This window comes from Polypterus senegalus, chromosome 9 (assembly GCF_016835505.1).
Source record: "Polypterus senegalus isolate Bchr_013 chromosome 9, ASM1683550v1, whole genome shotgun sequence".
Taxonomy (NCBI): domain Eukaryota; kingdom Metazoa; phylum Chordata; class Cladistia; order Polypteriformes; family Polypteridae; genus Polypterus; species Polypterus senegalus.
The window spans coordinates 82,294,466-82,309,912 of NC_053162.1; the positions used below are offsets into that span (position 1 = coordinate 82,294,466).

The 15,447-nt window shown below is 35.4% G+C and overlaps 1 protein-coding gene across 4 annotated transcripts in view; it reads left to right on the forward strand.

Annotated features, from left to right (window-relative positions):
• The window catches only part of mafa (v-maf avian musculoaponeurotic fibrosarcoma oncogene homolog a (paralog a)), a 500,829-nt gene that overhangs the window by 16,039 nt on the left and 469,343 nt on the right, over window positions 1-15,447 (forward strand). The gene's annotated exons all lie outside the window — the stretch shown is intronic.

Genomic DNA, 15,447 nt, shown 5'->3' on the forward strand with positions numbered 1-15,447 from the left:
GGTACCGTCTAGTAATTACTTTCAATTAAATCTTGGCTTTCACAGCTAGTACACTGTATGGTGTCCATCAAAAATTGTTTCCATTTGTCATTTATAAAGGCTGTTTATATTAGAAAACAGAGCAGCCACTTTTACTATAATTATAAGAAAATTCTGCTGTAGTTCAGTAACAGAAATGCTAATGTTTAACATTTTCAGTGTAGTATTTCTGGTAAAAATGCAGTGAACTTGATAAAAATGGCAGAACCAACAGGTTTTAACCAATGCTTCTAATTAGTGTGGAGTACACTCGTTGCCTCGTTCAATTTATTTAAGTGTAAATATGGAAACACTATTTATTTCATACCATAGGAGTTAACATTAATGAATTTGATGTATAATGTCCAGTAACTCACACACTACCCTTTCCTAAAGAATGTAAGCCGTGATACTGCTTAGTTGCAGGCACAGTCCTCCCGATTACTAGGCTTGTATTTTCATAACCACTGCCAAGGTGATATCATTTTGTTTTTTTGTAGCAGATTCCTGTAACATGTACTTGTTATTAGGGAAACTACACATAAAGGTTGCTGTTTACACTCTTTATTCTGTATCTTCCTAAAACATTATGACGTTTGTATATAAATATAGACAGATAGAGAGACAGACTTGCTAAGAATAAAATATATAATAGATATCTATCTTAAAGTATAATACTAATTTTAATTCATTTTGTTTTCATACTCTGTTATTAACACAAGTCAGTGCTTCTTCACACTTCAGTAGACAGAAATCTGAAGCTCTCTCATATGTCTTGACTAGACCATTTACTGTCTCCTGCAGGAGCTAATTTCTAAATAAGATTTTTTTTCAAAGTTTGGAGCCTCAGCTAAACGTTTGGTTTTGTGGGGACTAAAGGCAATAGCTCTACTAAACAATATGTTCACCATTTTTATAACTGTATTTCATGTAACGACTATATTGACTCCGCCTTTTATTGCTTAAATTAATCAGAAGGCCAGTCGTAATTAGGGCATTCTCAAAGTTGTCATTCTAAAACTTTTCTTGTTAAGCCTCTTTCTTCAGATATTTAAGTATACATTAATTGTCTCATTCGTCACTTGGAATACATAGCATATCCTAAAATGTATGAAAGACTTAGTTACCCTTTTCAATAAAGTAATCCTGTCTCTTGGTAATCTGTGAAGACCATGGGGGTCTAGTGCAAATGGAACACATGGATTTGCCATATTCCTTATCCTCCTGACTTACATACGTCATGCATTCAGTCTCAGTGGGTTGGTTTAGAGCTTACATTTAGTAACACCTGCATATCTTTGTAATGTAAGAAAAAAAATGAAGCATTTATGAGAAAACATAAGGAAAACATGCAAACTACTACACAAAACCTGTGAGGCCAAAGCACTAAAACTGTACCACCATGCCACTTTCTGATGGATTTATGTGAAATTAAAGTAATATCAAACATGTACTGTAGAATGTTTTAGCACCTTATCCTTGCATTACAGAAAACATTCCCTATTCACATTTAAAGTTTAGTGATATGTTTTTATGTGATAGCACATCTTGTCTTTGTGAGATAGGTCATCAAATGATGAATAGAAATCATATATACAAAATTACAAAAAACAATTGTAAATTATTTAAGAGTAACCATCTTTCCATTCATTTCAGTCCATAGTAGTAGGTGCCAAGCACTATTTGAGAACATTATTGGGTGCAATGTAGTAGCCAGCCCTAAACAGGGTCTGATTATTTCATGACATTAAACTTTAACTTAATTTGCTGATTAACCTTTCAGGAATAAAATAATGAAAATAATCAAAATAAGCTATTTTAACCTTTCTCTAAATGTGAAACACACAATGTTACATTTGGTGATGGTAATATCTGAAATCCCTTTAATTCTTTTATAACCATTATTACTGACTCCCATGTCCGTTAGGTCTCCAAGTGCAATTGTCTTCTCCTGGGGCTTGCAGAAGATCACAAACAACATGATCGCTTTTCTTTTGCTCCATTATTTCATCCACACTGTAATACAGATTTTGACACTGTGTTCATTAGTGGCTTACTAATAACCATCTTTTACACTACAGTACACTCACTCACCCTCTTCCTGACAACACTGCATTCATGCATTTTTTAGCCATAAGTAAATCAATACTAGCTTTACTGTCACTGTTACTCTGCCAGATAAAAGCCTTACCTTCTCCCTCTCCATCTTAACATTTTTACACCTTCCCCTTTCCATCTCAGTTTCTACTCATAGTACACACAACACTTTGTACACTTCTCCTAACTTTCTTTTGTGCCTAACTTTGTAAGCCACCTTCCTTTCACACTCTTGACATTTCAGCCTACTCATTGACTTTCTCTGGTTTTGACATAAATAGTCTTCAGCTGCGAGAGAGCTGTTATAGACTAGGGATGCCCCACCTGTAGTCTGACTGGATTGCCACCTATCTGATTGTTGTAAGTAACTTGAGTACCTGCCAGTTCTTTACACCACTTATTTTGGGTTTCAAAGAATTATGAAACAAAGTTATTTAGTGCTTTTTTTTTACATTTTAGCATTCAAAGGGATGCTAACTCTACGGCCCATATCTTGCTGTGATCAGTTTCCACAAAAGTAATAATCTTACAGGAGAAAAAAATATAGCATTGAAGATAAAGACATATAATGCAGCAAAATAAAACATAAAATATAAAGATTTCAAGGAGGGTATGAAAGCCAAGTTAAGAGTACATAATCAATAAAATGAAATGCTTACCTCTATAATTCAATATGTTGCTCTTAGTAGCATTGATAAACTTAAAGTAGATGATAATTCATAAAATATAACATTCAAAAACTCTTGGTTCCAAGTTAAGATAATTCTTTTCCTGCTCAGCTAATTAATTTGGACTTTCTAATCTGCTTTATTTGAGATCTACACATATACACATACAGTATATATTTATAGTGGTCATCAACTGAGAGGCAGCAAACCTGGAGATAATCATTCATACCATGTATAATCAACGACCTGTTGGTTGTGCTTTGTCTCAACAATTGTCCAAAAATGGCATTTTCCTGCATATAATTAGTCTATAGAAACTTACAGCGATTAGTCTCCCCAGGAGAGTTCCTTCTCTCGGGATTACTATAAGTGAAATGAGGACCAGCACAAAGTGGCTCCTTGTATAATCCTCTTTGAGGGTCGTATAACTAAAAGAGGTAAGCTCCTGACACCCTGCTTTGGAACATTGATGCTTCCTCCTGCCTTTCCAAGGACTGGCTCTATTGTCTAGGACAGTGGTCTCCAGCTCCGGTCATGGAGGGCCGCAGTGGCTGCAGTTTTTCATTCTAACCTTTTTTTTTTTTTTAATTTGTGACCATTTTTTGTTGCTAATTAACTCATTTTCCTTTTATTTTAATTGACTTGTTTTTTTAAGATTTGTCCCCTGAATTTCTTCATCGCTCCTCTGAATTTCTTCACTTCTTTCCTTAAATGGAACCCAAACAGAAATGAAATGTGAAGTGAGTGAGCTAACAGAAGACCAACTAAGTCAGGGCCTCAAACTCCAACCAAGTTCGCTCCAACCAGTTGCTTAAGTAGGCACCAAGTCTTGTTAATTTAACCCGTTCTTTAATTCTATGGCTTGTTGCTGCTCTAATTGTGAAAAAGCGTACACTTCAGAAATAGCTGATTTTCTCTTATCTAAGTGCACTGTTATGATGTTTTTTGGACCTGAGTAGATCATCATTCCTGAGACCTTCCACTTTCTTTATGTTCAGATATTGTATAATGAACACAGTTTGCTGGTCATGTGTTGTCTTATTTTGTATCTTGTTATTGTTTGGCAGTTAATTAAGGAAAAATAAACAATTAAAGGGTCTGAGTCTTCAAGAGAAAGTCAATTAAAATGAATTCAAAAGAAGTTAATTGGTAGCAAAAACAGGTCACTAATTAAGAAAAGGTTTAGAATGAAAACCTGCAGCCACTGCAGCCCTCCAGGACAGGAGTTTGAGACCACTGGTCTAGGACATCTGCCTTACTTCCTTGTATTTGTCTTTATCCTTATACTTTTAGTTATTTTATAATCCATAATATGCAGATATTGGGAATGTAAGAAAATATTGAAATACACAGAGGATACTCAGATATGGGAAAATTTACAGACTTCAAACAGGTAATAAAACTTGTGACAAAGCAGGGCTAACCACTACTTCTGTATCCTGCTTTAATGTAAATGCTTAATGTTAAAAATAAAAAGTAAAGAACTTCAGGTGTTTATAGTATTGTAAATAAAATACTATGGACATTTTTGTTTAGCCCTTTTTTTACTATCAAGGACATATTTTACTTGCACACTACCCTTTGGAGTACCTATTTAATTATAAATGATCTATATCTTTATGTGTTACAATAAGGAACCTCCATTATAAAAGAAATAAAGACAAGAATAAGGAATATATAACCATTATCAATATAGTTCACTCTTATGAAGTAAATTTAGTGTTGCATATTCATTTAACACACATCTTTGGAAATAGGGATGTAAACCAGAGTACTTGGAGAAAAAAAATCATACAAATACAGGGAAGATACAAACAAACTCACAGACAGACACTGACCAGACCACAGCCTGAATCTGTCACTCTGAAGCTGGAGGCAAGATTGCTAACCACTGCACTACCATGTAGTCAGTAATGGATGGGTATGAGTTATATTCATTACATAATGAAAGCAGAACCCATATTTTATATTATACAGTCATTATTTCCACATGTACAGAGTACAGTAAAATTCTTATTTGCATGTGGCCTTAGATATGCGCACACTTTGGAGTTTGCTTTGCTCTGAGTTAGCTGAAATCACAGAAATATTTGGAATTTCGCTGAAATCAATGAAATACATTGATGTCAAATGGGGGTGGAGGAAATGAACTAGTTTTGAGTGAATTTTAATTGCACAGTTTTGCTTTAATGGTTACTGATGGCTAGGGAAACATCTGCCATCTATTCTGAACTGATTATTGTGGCCACAAATGCAATCTGAGTTGTGAGGGAGCAGAGCTAACCACTGCACCACCATGCCTCAAGCGACAAAAGACACAAATGGAATGATTATAGCAAACAAAATACAACAAAGGTACACAAATTGGCAATAAGTAAAAAAAATATATATACAGCATATTATTTCGCTTAAAAATTTCCAGTCTTGGGGCACACATTAGCCAAGCACTGAAGCAGTGGTATGAGACTGGCTTATTTCCTTGAAGTCATGGCTCCGGGCACAGCCTTTTTTGTTTCCTATGCATCTATGCAGATGCCTTGCACTTCATCAATAAATCTTTCATTGTTATTATTATAATTTTACAGGTTCTCATGTGTTTCCTTTGACAGGGAAGGGGATTGGGTGGGCTCAATTTAGTCTTGTTTTGGATAGTAGCTGCTACACATGCCTAATTATGCATTATGCAGTACTTATAATATTCTAATTAAGGTCAGTTAATGTACCCCTCAAATGAAAATACTGCAAGTTTTTTTTTTAAATGCATGCAGAGTGGAAGGGTAAAGTACAGGTCTGGTCATGATGTCATACATGCCCGAAGCCAATTGGCAACGATCTTACAGTACACATGAATGAAAGCTGGCTGCTACAGGTCGGTGATGTTATGCAGGCCACACAAAGTGTCATGGGGCAACTGGGGAAAAAATGTTCATCTAAGATGGTTGCAAGGCCAATTTCCAGGAAGATATTTGCCAAACAAGGTCTCTGGCGAAAACAGCACATTAGTTGTGAAAAATCCATTGGCAAATTAACACTAGTGCACCTTTCTGATGGCATTTTATTTTAAAAATTGCTGAATGTTCCAGTACATATATTTATTTAACAGCACAACAATATGAATCTTTAATGATAACCATACTAAAGCACATAATTTATTTCAGATTGTTATACTTAAAATGTGCACTTGTGAGTTAAATTAAAAAAAAGAAAATAGAGATTGAAGAGTGCATTTCATTTTTCAAAATGCCACTGCCAGTATGATCTCGTAATATTGGTGGGTCTTTTTGAATTCTTTTTCTTCATTTGAATTTAACAAACGGAAACTCAGATATGCTTCTGTTTTCAAAGGAAACAACTCTTCATAAATAGTCATATCATTAAAAATTCTGAATTCTGTTGACTTACTGATTTCCATTCTTTAGCTTGTAGTACTCATAATATCAAATCACACTCTAATTTTATAAATCAGTCACTCACACTTTTGATGTTGTAACACATGTAATTCAATTTTTTTTTTAATTTTAAAAATATCATTTCAGTAATCTGTGCAGCAGGTGGCAGTTTGCAGTGGTATTTTTCAACTGTTCTCTGATCAGATTAGGAAAAAGATCAATTGGCTACATTGTTTAAAGAAGCAAGAAATTATGGGGCTTTCAATATTTTCCTACTAAGAAACTCAAGATTTTATCAAAAACCTAAATGCATTAAAATATTTGGTAGTTCCCTGTCTTGTACGACAAATTTATTGCACATAGTTAACAACAGTAAATAGAGTGGAGTAATCTTGTTGTAGTTTAGTGAAAAATACAAATTTCCCTGACTTTTAAAATTTAAACATAGATAACTACTACTTAAAATGATTTCTGTGTGAGTAGCATATTGATACATTAGACTGCACTGTTGCCTTCAGTCTCTATCAGTGTTGCATGTATTTGGTCAGTGTGGTATGTACACATTTTTTTGAATAACTGTTTCCATCCTCATTTCATTAGTAGGCAAAACATTGAATTAGTCCATTATGATTGATTAAGGCTATGCACAAGGGTCTACACAATGACACATCTGATCCTGTTAGCCCATCTGATGTTAGCTACTGCCTTACTCCTGATATAACTAGTGTAGTCCAGCTCCCCATGATGCTGCAAAGGAAAGTAGATGTATGATAGATTACTCTGATGTTTTATTTTTCATGAGAAGATTATATTGGTATAGAAAAAAATCTTCATATGCCTCAAATTTTTGGTCAATAACATTTTAGAAGTGGCACTAACTGCAAAACATAAAATGCTTAGTGACAAAAACTTTTTTTAAATTTTTTTTATATGGACTTCCAATGAATCCTTTTGTGTGTATTAAAATAAGTTTTGTGTTATTTGAACACACACGTAACACACACATACACTGATATACAGGAATAAAAGTAAGTGTTGTTTTTCCTGATAGTGTTGAGTATATAGTAGAAACCAGTCCATTTCAGGGCAATCTCTTGTGTACAAGGCCAATTTGTGTCAAAGTCACCTCTTTCATATTTCAGTTAAGAAAAAGTTGTAGTAAAAGTACTCATTCCTTAATTTTCCATTAGATTATTATTACTCTAGCTAGAATTAACAGGTGCACACCTTGACTAGTGCACATCTTGCAGAAACTGACTAGCCTAGCATCATTTTTTTACTTTGTAGTTGGGCCAGAAAGGGTAAGGTGTGACATCACAGAAAATGTTAGATGTAAGAAGACTGAAGAGGACCACCATGAAAGAATAGTGAATCCATGTCTCTAGACAGCCGACTGCACTGCCTCCAGAAGCCCTCAGGCCACAGAGTCAGTGTTGCTACTTTTGCTGTGTATGCTTTATTAGTTTTGATTTAAGATGAAGAATTGATTACGACTTTTATTTCTGCATATGGCTATGTATATATGGCTTAAGAGGAATATTATCTTAATTTTTCTCTCTGTAGTTGCTGGATAGAGAAGGAGTGTGAGCTCATTTAGAGGTGTCAGGACTGGACTGGGACAATACCTCTTCGCCTTCCTTTCACTTGCCTTCTACCTCAGGCCCCTCCTTTCTTAGTCTGTTGAATGGCAATAGTTGCTATGCAGCAGTCACATGAAGGATGTGGCTCAAAAACTTGTAGTTTTGTCGCTGTGGCAGGCATTATTCAGTGCTCCTCTTGTTCTAGCAAATTTGTGCTGTTTGTTCTTTTTTTTTTGCCTGTCTTTGAATTTTGCATTTGACTTTGAGACTATTGGCCTTCTCTGTTAAAAACCTTGTGACAAAAGTTTTGGATTTTGATGTTTTGGATTACAAACTTGTTTAAATTACTCATGTACAATCTTCCTTGGGATCTGTTTGGTAAGCTGCATTTTACAGCTTACATTTTTCAGTCCACTCTGTTCGGAAGAATTGTTAGTATGTAGAGATTCTGCTTATGTGAGCGTGCTGAGCCGAGGCACATCTGAAAAGAGTTCCTTGTATAGAAACCAGGTGAAAAATCTAATTCAATGGTTATACCATTCAATTAGAGAACACAGTGTTGAGAAAGGTAGACATTTAGAATACTAGAATTTCTGAACACTTGTTTTGTAACTGCTCTGTCAGTCTAAATCAGCATGGTAATAAAAACAAGGTGGGACACAAACATTAGCTCCACCCACAGTAAGGAGCCCTGCCATAGTTTTAGCAGCAGCATACACAGTTGCATGACAGTAACAAGAAGAACAACATATTTTGATTATGTAGGTATATGTTCATACAGGCTTCTTCAAGTTGACGCATGAGGGATTAATGGAACAATATACCGTACGTTGTAAGCGCTCCAACAAAGCACAGCTTGTAAAAATGCATGCTACTGGCTTTGTGATCAATGAACCAAGAAAACCTTCTGTCTGTATACCCCAAAGATATTGCATTGAAAAATGTCCTCAGAATTGATCAGGTGATTATCACAACACATGGGTGTGTTTTGAAGGTGATGTTAGTACTTTATGGTTTGTATGCTACTTTAGACGTGCTACCTAGTAGTTTTATCCGCACTTCATTAATATCCTGAAATTAATTTAATACATGAGGTGTGTAAAAAATTATATGGTGTCAGAGTGAAAGAAATGTGCCATAATAATGAAATTAAAGGGGACCATTGAAAAAAGTATCTTCTAAGAAAGACAAATTGAACATAGCTGATGAATTAGGATTACAGAATCACACGTTTTAAGCTCATCACAGAAAATTTAGGTGTTTTATAATTATGTCCACTCTTTACATTTACACATTTGTAAGTGTTATTTAACACTATAAGAGTTAATTTAATACTGGTGATTGATTGTGCATGAAACACATTAACATTGTTGTAGTTGTTTAAAGGAAAAGGAGACAGCAAAAAGTGTTACTACCTTCTTCTACGGAACAGACTAATAGAGAGCAAGCAACACTGCAATCGAGGAAAAAAAGTACTGGAAACCTACTATAATCACGTTCACACTTTCATTTCACCAAAATGAATTTATTTATGCAGCTCCTGGAGATATTAAACATTTTGAGGATTTTGTTGATACTATATTGTAAAATGACTGTTATAAAAGTGTGAAGATGGTTAGACTACATCTTATTTTTGGGATCTTCTGGTATTGAGGCAGAAAATGCTCATTCAGATGTGACTGAATACCAGATACTGTTAGATTTCGTGAAATAGTCCTGCCACCAATTAAACACTGTACTTATTCAATGAACCGGAAATAATGCTTAATAATGCAGAAAAAAATAATTATAAAGAAAGCTACAATAAACTAATCTGATGGAATAACTTTATGATAGGACATGTCCACTATGGAATCAAGAGTTTTAGTGAATAGGGTATTTCGCCCATGGTCCATGGTATAGCAAGTGATATTTGAAATAAGAGAAACCAAACCATTCAGGTGTGTACAGCATTTCAATAGAGACAGAGGAGTATAGAGCGTGTGCTAGTGTGTATCATCTAAGACAGAGAGTACTCTGTGAGTGAAAATGAGATAAAGAAAGATAGGTTATTTAAGAAAGCAATGTCACATTGAAACCAGAATTCAGATATAGACAAAATTTATCAGATATAGTAGACATACACTGAAAAATGTTTGTTTTTTATTGTATAGAAGTGCCTGACTCAGTTTTATTCCATTGAATGCATGCAAAGAGCAAAAGGATTACGATTCCAATACAGCTCACATGCAGTGGGGAGTCAGGCCGTATATGCAAAAATGCAGCTATAAAACAAATAAGTACTTAAAGGTTTTACTTTACAACTGTGCAGGTTTGGAAGCATGTTTAGATATGGATCTCAGCTATTTTCATCTGTATCCAGTCCAAAAAAAAAAATTATGGAAGCGTTTTCTTGTAAGTGTATACAATGCAGCTTGCTCATAATGTTCCCAGTGGCTTACATGCCAAAATGCAACCACTCACTTAATACAGGTATCTTACATGGGATCATGGAGCAGGGCACAGGGCCATCACCGATCTTTTTGAGGGTTACAGCTTCAACAAACTCGGTCAATGTGCTTGTTGTAATAGAAATCAAGCACAGTCAGACGTTGTTGAGTAAAGCTATCAAGTGTCCACAGCACCACTTACATACACTTGATAACATCACAGCAAAGCTAGTTGGAACACAGAGCTGCAGTTTGTTGGATATACACTCAGCATATATATGGATTTTTAAATAATCACAAATGCTGTAAATGTTGGATAACAATAGATTTGTTAAACAATATATACCTGACCTATTAATCACCTTTCACTTCCACTAATACTGTATAAGCTTAATCAACAAGCTTAGCCTTTTCTCAAATGTGTTTTCCATTATGTCATGTTGGACTAATTGGGCTGTACTAATCCAAAAAACAGCTTTTTGGACATTGTCTTTTTAGTTGCAAATTATATAATCTAACCAAATTGCATATCTTTTTTCATGATACTTATTTTTATGTTTAATTATCTTGTTATTTCCACCTAGTTGTTAATTAACTAACCTGTAATTTTTATTTTCCCATTTCTGTGTTATTTGCTGTCCATTCATGGGTATTCTTAGCACTCTTATTCCATTATAAGGTTGCAGGGAGTTGGATATTTTCTATAATGTAGCTAGGGCCAGTTGTAAAACTTGTGCACTTTTTACACTGAGACAATAACTCTTACACATTCATGTATTTAGTAGAATCACACATTTTGGTCAATGAACAGCCAACTAACAGCTACTGACAGAAAAAGGAGAAATGATGTAAATGTAGCAGAACTCCTTCACTTGTTAGAACTACAGCTTTCTTTAAGTGTAAGATAGAAACGCCTTTGCACCTATAAGTTTTACTACTTTGGTCAATAATACAGAGAGGAAAAAAATGCCCTGAGCCCAGGGACTTATAGAAGCCTTCAACTATTTAAATATCTGATTTACAGAAAGAGAATCAATATGTGCTTTCCATTTACTCATGTTCAGAACTCACCTTTGCCTCTTCTTATGGCCTCGTCATGTGGCACTGGTGAAAGGCAAAAACCATGTCAATTCTAGAGCACACCCAAACACACATCCACACCAGACCAATTTAAGGACATCTATTAATGGAATGTTCAAATCTTTAGAATATGAGAGAGGACACCAGAGTAATCACAAAAATCCATGTCGACACTGAGCAAGTGTAAGAGTAATGACTCCATGTTCCTTGAGGTGTGAGACAGGTTTAACAATGAGCAAGTGATGCTGTGCATGAACTGTGCATGTCAACACATTGTAATAAGGATAATTTTTCTGCAATATTTGATTTACTGAAATACTGTATAAGTTTCTAATCAAAGCCAGGGCACTGCTTGTGCTGAATTTCAACATTTTACCTTTGAATGCATGGGTGTTTCTCCATGTTCCCTGGTTTCCCTCTCTCCTCTGGTCCCAGGTTCAGTGAGTGAGCGCAGGTGTGTGTAAACGAGTTCTGTGATGGACAAGCACCTCATTTTCAGCTATAAGTGGGCCCAGTATGCACCGGTTCTCTGTGACCTTGATACAGATAAGCAGGGTAGAAAACTGATTAATGGATGAGTAGCTTACTATAGGTTGTGGCTTTGCTGTGAAAAATTATGAGTTATTAATCATATATTTACACCAGGCTGTTTAACTAGTTATACCACTTTTTTGTCTTAATTCAGTATATGACTGAAGAAGTATACAAAAGTGATGAAGAGAGGAGATTTGGTGTGCTTACATTGAACTATTCTTAGAAAATAATTTAGAGATGTCAAAAACTTTAGTGTTATGCATTCACTGGATTTTTTTTTTGTGGTGAATGAACTTGACCTTTCCATTGTTATCTTTTGCACAATTCTACCTACGTAATATGTATGTTGTTACATTACATCTGAAATCCCTATAGGCCTTATGCACTCATGGCCACAGCACTTCACATTATTTAGATGCCATTATGAACTGTGCATGTCAACACATTGTAATAAGGATCATTTTTTTGCAATACATACTAGCATGTGACATACTGCAATAGTAGTTTCAAATCTGACTAGAGTGAAGAATAAAAGAGATGTCTAAAATCCTAAGTGGAAGCTAATCTCACAAATCTAGCAACAATAATTATGTTAAAGTAATCATCAGTGACTATTACATGTGAAGAGAGAACAAGTTAATTAAATCTTCCATAGTGAAAAATGAAACATATTAACACCTTTTATCCTAACAAGAAATATATAAACTGTAAAGAACACCCATATTCATTTTTTACAGTATAGTGGAATATAACAGAATTTACTGATTGAAATAAAATGTATCATTGAATTAATATTAACAAAAAACATGACAGAGAGATTTGAAAAGTATCTGGGGATTACTACAAGCCAAACAAGCCGGCTTTTACCTGATTGTGATTTAAGCTCACCTCATTACCTTATGTTGCACAGTACATCTAAATGAAAATATTTATAATTGATAAATACAAAATGTGTCTGATATTTTGCCGCCTTGCGTTTCTGAGCAGACTGTTTAGAGAAAGCTAATCATATTTAAATAATGTTTTTAAAGCAGCTGGTTATGGTACACTAATTATGCAGTTTCCTGTTTGTAACCACAATATTCTGGTAGAGGAAGTCATACTAGAAATGAAGACATAATCTCTTCAGTATTATTAAAAAAGTAATAATCATTGCAAATAAAGTAGCAATAATATCTCAATTATTCGTACCCTTGTTTCTACTTGTATAATGATTACTTTCTGTTCCTTTTCTTACATAATTTGTAAACACATTCTTTTATCTTTACTACTTTCAGTTTGCTGCAATAATTACCGGTACTTGAAGGCAGCTTAAAAGCAAATGGGCCAAAGAGATACCCAAGAACACTGTGGTTATATGAGAGAAAAGGAAGAAACATTTTACATAAATACTAAGTGAAGAGCTATTGTCTGAGGGAAAGGGAGAAAATGGTTACTTTGAACATGCCTTTAGGCAGAACACTGTTGATAAAAAAACACTTATTGTGATGTTTATTTAATGATTAAGATAGTGAATCATTATTTTAGTAGTAAAGAGTTGTACAAATTAATGTTAATATATGTGTGCATGTGTGTATATGTGTGTGTGAGTGCTTTTCAGGCTTGATTATTTAGCCTTGTATCTGCAGTTACTGGTCCATTTCAGGGCACATGCATATACACACCCACACTCACTCATATGGGGTCAATTTAGAGTCGCTAATTAAATTAACAAGTATATCTCTGATAGGTAACCAGCCAGTGAAATATCCACACAGACACAGGAACAACATGCAGACACCATACTATAGAGATGTGGCTACAATTCAAACCCAGGATCCTGAAACTGTGAAGCAAAATTGCTTCACCAGCATCACTGTACAGCCTACATAGAAAAGTAGTTTATAAAATCAGAATAATTAATAGAAAGAATGCTCAGATATAATCTTCGGGGAAAGTAGTAATATGAAAAGATATTATCCCAAAGAAAAGCAGAGAATTTTCATTTCAAAGAAGGTTGACATGTGTTCTAAGAGAAAATTTAATCTTCTTTACAGCTTTACAGCTGTTGTATCCCTGATGTATAATGATGGGTTACCTGAAGATCTGGCCCTATATTCAAATATATTCCAGCAACCACTTAATCTTTTCCAGGGCTACAGATTGGCTACATAACACCAGACTGATCTCACACTGTATGTACACTATGACATGAACCTTTCAAAGGTCTGAATAATCTCAGTAGGATTTATTTAACCTTTTATGCATCTTCATGTCCGTAATTTGGACATTGGTAATTATCTAACTCAGCACGTATAATGTAATGTTTGGCAATACTTTTTTGTGATCATATATTCATTATAGGGCAGCAGTAGCTCAGTCGGTAGAGTGGGTGGTCCAGCAAACGGGGGGTCGCAGGTTCGATCCTGGCTCCCGGCATGAGAATGCAGCTGTTGTGTCCTTGGGCAAGACACTTAACCTACCTTGCCTGCTGGTGGTGGTCCGAAGGATTGGTGGCGCCAGTGTTCGGCAGCCTCACTTCTGTCAGTGTGCCCCAGGGCAGCTGTGGCTACATAGTAGCTTATCATCACCAGCGTATGAATGTGTGTGTGAATGGGTGAATGACTGTTGTGTTGTAAAGCGCCTAGGGGGGTTCTTGAACTCTAGTTAGGCGCTATATCAAATACAGGCCATTTACCATTTTTACCATAAAGTTTAAATAGCATTAATGAGCAATAGAAATAATAATAAGCAGCAAGTTTTTCATAAAATAAACAGTTGTAAAGACAGTAATAACAGTAAGAATAACAACCCACTTCCACCCACCCAAAAAAGTTAAAAATAAAAGAGCATGAGCAAAATCAAGGAGGGAAGCATAGCACAAACCTCGGACCCCTCTGAGGCGGGAGTTAAGAAGAGAAGAACGATGATAGCCACAGGACATCCAGCTCTGCAGAATTTCCTCTAGAGCATACCAGTTTGTAATATATGGAGGGAATGACTCATTGATCATCACAGCTGTGAAAACTGAAGCTTGACAAGGAGATAGAAACATTAGATTTCCAATGAGAAGCTAAGGATGTCTTTGCAGCTTTTGTGCCGAGACAAACTAGCCTCTGCTGGACAGAAGAGAGGAAGAGACAGGAGGTCTAATAAGAGAAATATCTGAGGAAAGAAAGGGGTGGTAACATTCAAGACAGTCAAGAGAAATTTAGAGATGGACAACCACAAAATCCAAACTGCGGGGCACTCCCAAAACATTGGCAAAAATGTATCTTGGGTGTTTGCTTGGCAGCAGGGATAACAGGGATCAGTGGGCAGACTCATGAGAAAATGGTTTTACAGAGATAAAATAATGTCAACCACGTCATCTTTTACAGAGCTACAGATTGGCTGCATTCTGACTGCATTAGGTGCAAGACACAGACCACTTTCCGATTCACTAGATCGTGTAAAGGTTCACATATACACAGTCACTCTCCCTAATACCATGGTAGTTTAAAAATCTAACGTGCACATTGCTTTGTCACCAATATATAAAGAACAATAAAGCAAAAATAGCAGGAAGCAATATTAAATTTGAAGGATTACAAGATGAGATCTGAGGGAAACCTGCAAGCTATACACACTTAGTAACCAGGCTGAGATTAAGATCCAAGTCCCGGGGTCTTTC